The sequence below is a fragment of the Lepus europaeus genome, chromosome 5 (assembly GCF_033115175.1).
Source record: "Lepus europaeus isolate LE1 chromosome 5, mLepTim1.pri, whole genome shotgun sequence".
NCBI lineage: Eukaryota > Metazoa > Chordata > Mammalia > Lagomorpha > Leporidae > Lepus > Lepus europaeus.
The window spans coordinates 86,655,879-86,664,462 of record NC_084831.1 but is presented as its reverse complement, the minus strand read 5'-3'; the positions used below and the strand labels follow the sequence as shown (position 1 = coordinate 86,664,462).

At 46.7% G+C, this 8,584-nt stretch overlaps 1 pseudogene; it reads right to left on the bottom strand.

The window, feature by feature from the left end:
* Positions 1 to 798: 798 nt before the first annotated feature.
* On the bottom strand, positions 799 to 960 carry LOC133761222 (U2 spliceosomal RNA; annotated as a pseudogene).
* Positions 961 to 8,584: the final 7,624 nt, after the last annotated feature.

The window sequence follows — 8,584 nt, the reverse complement described above, 5'->3', positions numbered from 1 at the left end:
AGCTACACTCCATCTAAAGTTTAAGAACATATATATATATATATATATATATATATATATAACTATTCTTATAAAAGCATTATTTGAACAACTGAAAATTGGACAAGGTAAAATATTTGTTAATAAAGTTTTTGAAAAATTATGGCACCTTCATATGATGGTACATTTTATTACGATTCTGTAACAGGCTTCTTTTTTACTGTGGCCCTATAGTAGAAATATAAAACTGTTATAAGGAATAGGATGACCTTAGGTTATTTGGTCTCCTAGTTAAGAAGTCCACGTCCCATAGCTGAGTACCATGTTGTAGTACCAGGTCCTGCTCCTGACCCAAAATTCCTTCTAATGTGGACTCTGGGAGGTAGCTTTGAAGGCCCAAGTGATTGCATGTCTATCTCGGCTCCTGGCTTCTGCCCAACTCAGCCCCAGCCACTGTGGGTGTTTGGGGAATGAATCAGGGAGGGGGTATCGTCTCTCTTTCCCTGCCTCTCTACCTTTCAATGCATTTTTTTTTTAGACAGGCAGAGTGGACAGTGAGAGAGAGAGACAGAGAGAAAGGTCTTCCTTTTGCCGTTGGTTCACCCTCCAACGGCCGCTGTGGCCGGCGCACCGCGCTGATCCGAAGGCAGGAGCCAGGTGCCTCTCCTGGTCTCCCATGGGGTGCAGAGCCCAAGCACCTGGGCCATCCTCCACTGCACTCCCTGGCCACAGCAGAGAGCTGGCCTGGAAGAGGAGCAACCGGGACAGAATCCAGCGCCCCGACTGGGACTAGAACCCAGTGTGCCGGCGCCGCAAGGTGGAGGATTAGCCTATTGAGCCGCGGCGCCAGCCTCAATGCATTTTTAAAAAAAGATTTATTTTTTTTATTTATTTGAAAAGTGAAGTTACAGAGAGGGAGAGGCAGAGGGAGAGAGAGAGAGAAATCTACACTTGATCTTAGCCAAAAGGCCGAGAAGCGATGAGAGAGAGAGAAATCTTCCATCCACTGGTTCACTCCCAAATGGCCACAATGGCCAGGGCTGGGCCAGATGGAAACAAAGAGCCAGGAGCCTCATCTGGTCTCCCATGTGGGTGCAGCAGCCCAAGGACCTGGACCATCTTCTGCTGCTTTCCCAGGCCATTAGCAGGGAGCTGGAGTGGAAGTGGAGCAGCTGGAACCAGTGCCCATATGGGATGCCAGCACTGCAAGTGGCAGCTTAACCCACTGTGCCAAAACGCCGGCCCCTGAAACAATTTTTTAAAAATGTAATTCAGGATAGGAAAAAACAAAAATTACCGAGAGTCATAGGAGTTGTTTAGTTTTGTCTTGGTTTTGCTTTTTGTTAGTGGGTAGGAGAGAAAATTTTGTTTTGTAGTTTATAATTAGACCAGGCAGTATTTTTTTTTTGTTTGTTTGTTTGTTTGAAAGGCAGAGAGAGAGAGAGAGAGACAGGAAAAAAAATGTTCCATCCACTGATTCTCTCCCCAATGTCCCCTGGGCCAGGCCTGAAGCTGGGTGCCAAAAACTCAATGTAGGTCTCCCAGGAGGCGACAGGGACACAAGTCCTTGAGCCTTCACCTCCTCCCTCCAAGGTGCGCTTTACCCAGAAGTGGGATCATCAGGAGTAGAGTCAAGACTTGAACCCAGGCCCTCTGATATGGGAAGGCGGCATCCTAATTGGAGTCTTCAGCACTACAGTAAACGCCTGCCCACTGGTAATGTCTTGATACCAGTCACACAACCCCCACCCCTCTGCCTGAAGGTGAGGCTGCTCCGTGGGTTCTCTTGCTAAGCAATGAACATTAACAACAGGAAAGATACTGTTTACCCCTGCCAGACCCAAGTTCATGTTCTGAAGCAGGAAGATGTTCTGATGTCGTCTATTAATTAATTCTCTCAGGGCATAAATTGTGACCCCTATGGTGACAGCTAACTTTGGCCTCTGACTTCATTTGGGACGGCAAAGGACAGCCGGCTGTTTCCTCCAGGGTTTTGCAGAAACACAGAAATCAAGCACTACTTTCTAATACCGAGCTCAAAGTAGGGTACTTGTGGACGCTTCAGGAGCTCTCCTTTGTGGCAGAAATGAGTGCTATCTCCTTGGAAAGACCACACAGGTGCTAGTGTACCTAGCTTAAGAATAATAGGTGATAGTTACAGCCCGTTCATCTCATGTGCTCTGTATAACAAAGCAGACTCGTTACAGCACAGAGCCAGGGCTATCGGAGCTCCCAGAGGGGGTGTCCTCAATGAAACCTGGGTCTGGGAGGAGACCCAGGAAACCAGCCCTGGTGGTTTCTCAAGGCAGCAAGAATCCAGAGGAAGGCTTTCTGTGTGGCTTGACCGTTTTACAAGTGTTTGTTACTTTTGTAATTAAAATGCTTTCTTCTTTGCTGCTGAGAATGCATGTGAATGCCTGTTGTGTGTGTGTGTTGGAAGGGACCCAGAAGTACAGTCAGGAAAATCTGGGCCCTGGCAGGCTTTGTACTTAGGTACCACAGGGGCGTGGGGCTTTCCTGTCATGAAGGGCATCCATTCTGGCTCATTATGCTAAACCTGTAGCGTATCCACACCTGGCATTCTTCTCAGAAAACTACAACCTCAAATCCCCTGGGGTGGAATTATTAGCAAAGATTTAGCTGTGAAAATGATGTTAGAACTGCCAGATGGGAATGGACATCCAGTCTTCTAGACGTCGTCAGACTTACAGACAGATCCTTGGAGAGATCTCCTGGACCACGCCGTCGCCACTGCCCACTGCTCCACGGCCTGGCCCCTTTTTTGTGCTATATCTGGCATCTTGCCTTGAATCTATACTGTGAGGTGTTTTAAGAAACAGTCACTTTACATTCAGCACTGCACATACCACAGGATCATTGAGAATGGTGTCAGACGCACTAGCCCAACATGTGTATTGAATCTTTTAGGGGGAAGGAATTTGGGAAAAGGCATAAGCAGGAAAGATTTTCTGACCTCCCCGGAAGCAGTTCGTAAGAACCACCTAGAAGTGGGAGGTGGCCTCCTTGACCCTAAGAAAAAGAGTTTTTATCTCCATAGACACAAGGCCAGCAAGAGGAGTCCGGACAACAGGCCTTGCTGTCGCCCCAGTTTATCGCACCTGACCTTCCTTCTTCTTGGCCCTGTCATGTTTCTCCACGATGCTCCCCTCTCCATGAAACTTAGCACAGATACTCTCAGGCTTAACTGCTTCTTCAGATCTCGTTCTCCTACGAAGGATCCAGCGTCACGTGAGGCTTAGGTTAAACAGAGTTGTATGCTTTCCTCTCATCTGTCTATCTTTTGTCACCGTGGCCCCAGTTACTGAGCCTAAAATGGGTTAGAAGGAAAAGACACTTTCCCTGCCGTCCCAGAACATCATCTACACATCACAGCATAGGAAAAGTTACCTTCTTTGTGTCATCATGGGGTCCTCTTTTATCTTATGGGTTCTGTGAATCTCGTAATGGCTTTATTTTTCCCTGAGCCAAATTACTGTACTTCTCAGTATCTATCATGAGTTCATGCATGAATTTCTGTGTCTTGATATTGCTCATATATGTTACAATATTTAACAGTATCTTGTTTTAAACTCTAGATATCTTTTCACTTTCCCTTTGCCTCACTTATTCATTTATCTTAGCACATTTAGAAAGTTTCATATTTTATATATTTATGTAAGCTACCTTAAATCTTCTCTTCTTTTTTAGAATGCATGGTACCAAGTCATCCATTTTACCTTTGGATCGTCTAATTCACCAAAGCTTACACAGCTCAAACTAAGAATCTAAAGTGTTCCATGAGACCTCTATGACACCACATTAATCCAGCATCCACAATATCAACATCAAACGCTGTTGTCACAACTCTAGTGTGACCAAGAGAGTTACCCCTGTGATGGCAACATGTCCAGATTAAACAATTCTGCGAAATGGTAGTGAAAAAGTCATAAAGATCTAAATACTAGAACCAGTTAATTCATTTATTTAAATAATAAACCAGTTTACTACATACCAGGCATCCAGTAAGGTCCTGGGAATAAGAGGTTAAAAAAAGCAAAACAAGGGGCCAGTGCTGTGGCATAGTGGGTTAAGCCATCACCTGCAGCACCCGCATCTCAAATGGGTACCAGTTGGAGTCCTGGATGCCCTGATTCCTATCCAACTCCCTGCTAATGGCCTGGGAAAGCAGTGGAAGATGGGCCAAGTGCTTGGGCCCCTGCACCCACATAGGAGACCTGGAAGAAGCTCCTGGATTCTGGCTTCTGACTGGCCCAGCCCCAGCTCCAGCCACTGCGGCCATCTGGGAAGTGGGTGAGTGGATGGAAGATTTCTCTCTTTCTCTCTAATCTGACTTTCAAATAAATAAATAAATACATCTTAAAAAAAAAAAGTGGACATGGCCCCTGTCCTCATGGGGTTTCTGATCTAGAAGTGAAGAGAGACATTGATCAGATATTCACACAAGTGCAGTACAGGTCATAAGTGGTTATGGGTGGGAGGGGCTTTGAGGCCATGTGAAGTGGGATCGGAAGTTTTCTTGGACGTCAGGGAAAACTTCCCTAACTAAATTGAGAGCTGCAGGGGAATCAGCAGTTTGGGGAGAGACAAGAAGCATTTTAGGAAGTGAGAGCAGCATGTGCAAAAGCCGTGTGGCAGGAGCGAGTGTGGCGCAAGGGAGGAACTGAAAGGGAAGCTCTGTGTGGCGAAGTGCACCCCATTTGAGGGACAGCGGCACTAGCCGAGGCTGGGGCAGTCACTGGGTAGAACACCATGAGCCACCAAGCCATTTTAAATAATGACTAACCACGTGAGCTATGGCAAGCGACCCCACCTTTCTAAGCCTATTTTCTAAGGAGCAAAACTGATTTTTCCGTGCATGGTACCTTTTAACTACCTACCAAGTTACTATTAAAGTCACAAAAGTTAAACTAACCTGCTCTGGGGACCAGCATGCTGCAAATTTCCATTTAACCAAGAGGCAAGCCATCTATTTAAAGGGGCCCTTAGGGAGTTTAAAAAAAATAATCAAATTATGCTCCCTGAAAGAACAGTCGTAGGTGTAAATAGTCACGTGATCAAGAGCCTAAAGAGAACACCCTCTGCACACCTCCCTTGTTAACATCCACAGAACACTTACAACATCTAAGACACCCTCAGATATTGTTTTGTGTATCCCACACCACAGATACTGGAATGTAAGTACAGTATTCCCTTTCTCTCTCTCTATTTAGACAAAAGAAAACTAGGAACTGGGGCCAGTCCTGTTGCACAGTGTGTTAAGCCACTACCTTTGATGCCAGCATCCCATATAGGCTCAGGTTGAGTATTGGTTCTTCCATTTCTGATCCAGCTCCCTGCTAGTGGCCTGAGAAAGCAGCAGACAGTGGCCCAAATACTTGGGCTCCTGCCACTCACATAGGAGACCCAGATGAAGCTCCTGGCTCCTGGCTTCAACCTGGCCTAGCGCCAGTCTTGCAGCCATTTAGGGCATCAACCAGCAGAAGGAAGATCCCTCTTTCTCTTCCCTCTCTGTAACTCTGCCTTTTAAATACAATTAAAAAAGAAGTTTTCAGGGGCTGGTGCTGTGGCATAGCAGGTAAAGCAGATGCCTATAATGCCAGCATCCCATATGGATGCTGGTTTGAGTCCCAGCTGCTCCACTTCCTATCTCTCTGCTATGGCCTGGGAAAGCAGTAGAAGATAGGTCAAGTACTTGGGCCCCTGCACACAAGTGGGAGACCTGGAAGAAGCTCCTGGCTCCTGGCTTTGGATTGGTGCAGATCCAGCCATTGTGGCCAGTTGGGGAGTGAACCAACGGGGAAGATTTCTCTCTTTCTCTCTCTGCCTCTCCTTCTCTCTCTGTGTAACTCTGACTTTCAAATAAATACATAAATCTTAAAAAAAAAAGTTTTTAAATGTAATTTTAAAAAAAGCCAAACCTAGGCACCAGAGAAATTAGGTAACTTACCCAGGAGTGTACAGCCAGAAAATTATGGAGCCAGGATTCAGATTCAGGTAGTCTGATCCAGTTCACATAAGGCTCACCAAAGGGGTCTCGACAATACTAAATGTGACCCAGAATTGTCTGACAGCGACAGTCACTGTGAAGATAAGGGGGTGGAGGGCCTGACTCTACCCATCCTCATTCATGATCACAATGAAAAAGAGGTAGGACTGTCCAGCCTGCAGGCCATAGAAGGCCCACAAGAATCACATGGTCTGGCCCTGCCAAGGAACCACAGGTAGAACTCAGAATTCAACCAAACTATAGCAGGCTCATTTTGAAGCTAGTCATTTTGATGTTAGAAATATTCAAATGGTCCCTGGCAGGACAAAGGTTCTCACCTCCCGAAGGAAATACCCTCACCTCTGCTACCTGCTTGGTCAGGTAAAGCAGAGGCAGAAAGCAATTTACCTACGAAAGTAACTACATCAAAAGGTCCCTAGCTTAAAAACAGGAAGTAAAACAGCAAACTCTTCTGCCAAGAGCTATGAAAAGACTGCTTCCCCAGATGGTGCTGATGGGGGTGGGTTCTGAGAGACCTGCACTTGTAAAAAGTTCTCAGACTTTTTCTGCATCTCTTGAACTTGGTTGGAGTCTGCAAGAGGGGGACCATCCTATGGTACCAGTTGTCCATGCTCCCATCTTACCAGGCAAACCACCTTCAGAACAAATCACACCCATGCTGGGTGGAATAGAACGTCCTAAGCACAAGTTCTAACGTGGTGTGTCGGTCTTCAGCCCTCCAGTCCTGCTGAGTCAATAGGAAGGATCTATTTTCAGTTCTCAACTTGTCCTGAGATACTCCAAGTCTCTTTCCAAATTGAATCAGCTTAGCATCTGTGGCCACTGATGAAGAACTCTCCTGGGAAGACAGCCGCAGAGAGCGCCTGGATACAAGCATTCGGAAGTGAAGATCTTGAGCTCACCATCTCGTCCTGAACCAACCATTTGTTCCCAGGAGGAAAAGGACCTGCCTTGGTCGGCCCTACTCCTGAGAGTGCCAAACTCAACATGGCTTGGTCTGAGTACTGAGCTCTCCTTGTAGCTTCTTTACCTGGGTTCTTGACCTCTGGGGTCCAGACCTCTTACAACCCGATCACCTCTTTGCTCACCGGGTGTCTGATCGCCTGCTGGGCTTTTCCCATGCATTCATTCCATCAGGATTTCTGGTGCCCTTGGCTGGTGCCCTTGGCTGCTCCCTGCAAGCCCCGTTTCTGGCATACGCCCAGTGGCTTGTCTTTGGCATCTGGATCAGGGATTGTTGCTATCCTTTGGTTCTTGTATGCTTTTGACTCCTGTTTTCCCGTTCTTGCTGGCCCGCTGTCTCACTGACACCCTACTTCCAGCTTCCTTTACCTATTTGGTTTTTTTCTGAACCCATTTTTCAAAGCTCCACCATTGTTCACAGTCCCAGAGACAATATATATTTAGAACTGGAGGTGGAGCAACAGAGAGGAAATGCCTTTTTGGAAAGAGGAAACACAGGATTAGCGTGGAGGTGGAGATTAGCCTTTTTCAAACTGAATCCTCGGAAGGCAATAATGCAGAACAGAGTGAACAACACCTGAATTCGAAGATGAGGTAGAAAAGCCTTTTACTGCTGGTAAATTGGTAATGATAGTAATTGTTTAAGGAGAATTTAAATTAAGAACCCTGGTAGATCATTGATTCTTTTTTTTTTTTTTTGCTGGAAGACAGGCAGAGTTGGACAGTGAGAGAGAGAGAGAGACACAGAGAGAGTTATAGACAGTGAGAGAGAGACAGAAAGGTCTTCCTTCCATTGGTTCACTCCCCTAATGGCCGCTATGGCCAGCGCTGCGCCGATCCGAAGCCAGGAGCTGGTCGCTTCCTCCTGGTCTCCCATGCGGGTGCAGGGCCCAAGCACTTGGGCCACCCTCCACTGCCCTCCTGGGCCACAGCAGAGAGCTGGACTGGAAGAGGAGCAACCAGGACTAGTACCCAGCACCCCAACCGGGACTAGAACCCAGGGTGCCGGTGCCGCAGGTGGAGGATTAACCAAGTGAGCCACGGCGCCGGCCAGATCACTGATTCTTAATAATATTCTATTTTTCATATCATGAAAGTTTGGTTTCTTTGAACTTTTAGTTTATATCAAAATTTGAATCTATAGATTTTGATTTTTTAAAGTGGTTAAACTGACATTCACAGATTCCGAAAATATGAAACCCATGTTTTATTTTAAATCTAATTGAATTATACTATTTTTATAGGGATACAGTGGCTCCCATTAAAAAGTTTAAGTTTGGCCGGTGCTGTGGCTCAATAGGCTAATCCTCCGCCTTGGGGCGCTGGCACTCCGGGTTCTAGTCCCGGTCAGGGCACCGGATTCTGTCCCGGTTGCTCCTCTTCCAGGCCAGCTCTCTACTGTGGCCCGGAAAGGCAGTGGAGGATGGCCCAAGTCCTTGGGCCCTGCACCCCATGGGAGCCCAGGATAAGCACCTGGCTCTTGGCTTCGGATCAGCATGATGCGCCGGCCGCGGCGGCCATTGGAGGGTGAACCAATGGCAAAGGAAGACCTTTCTGTCTGTCTGTCTGTTTCTCTCACTGTCCACTCTGCCTGTCAAAAAAAACAAAAACAAA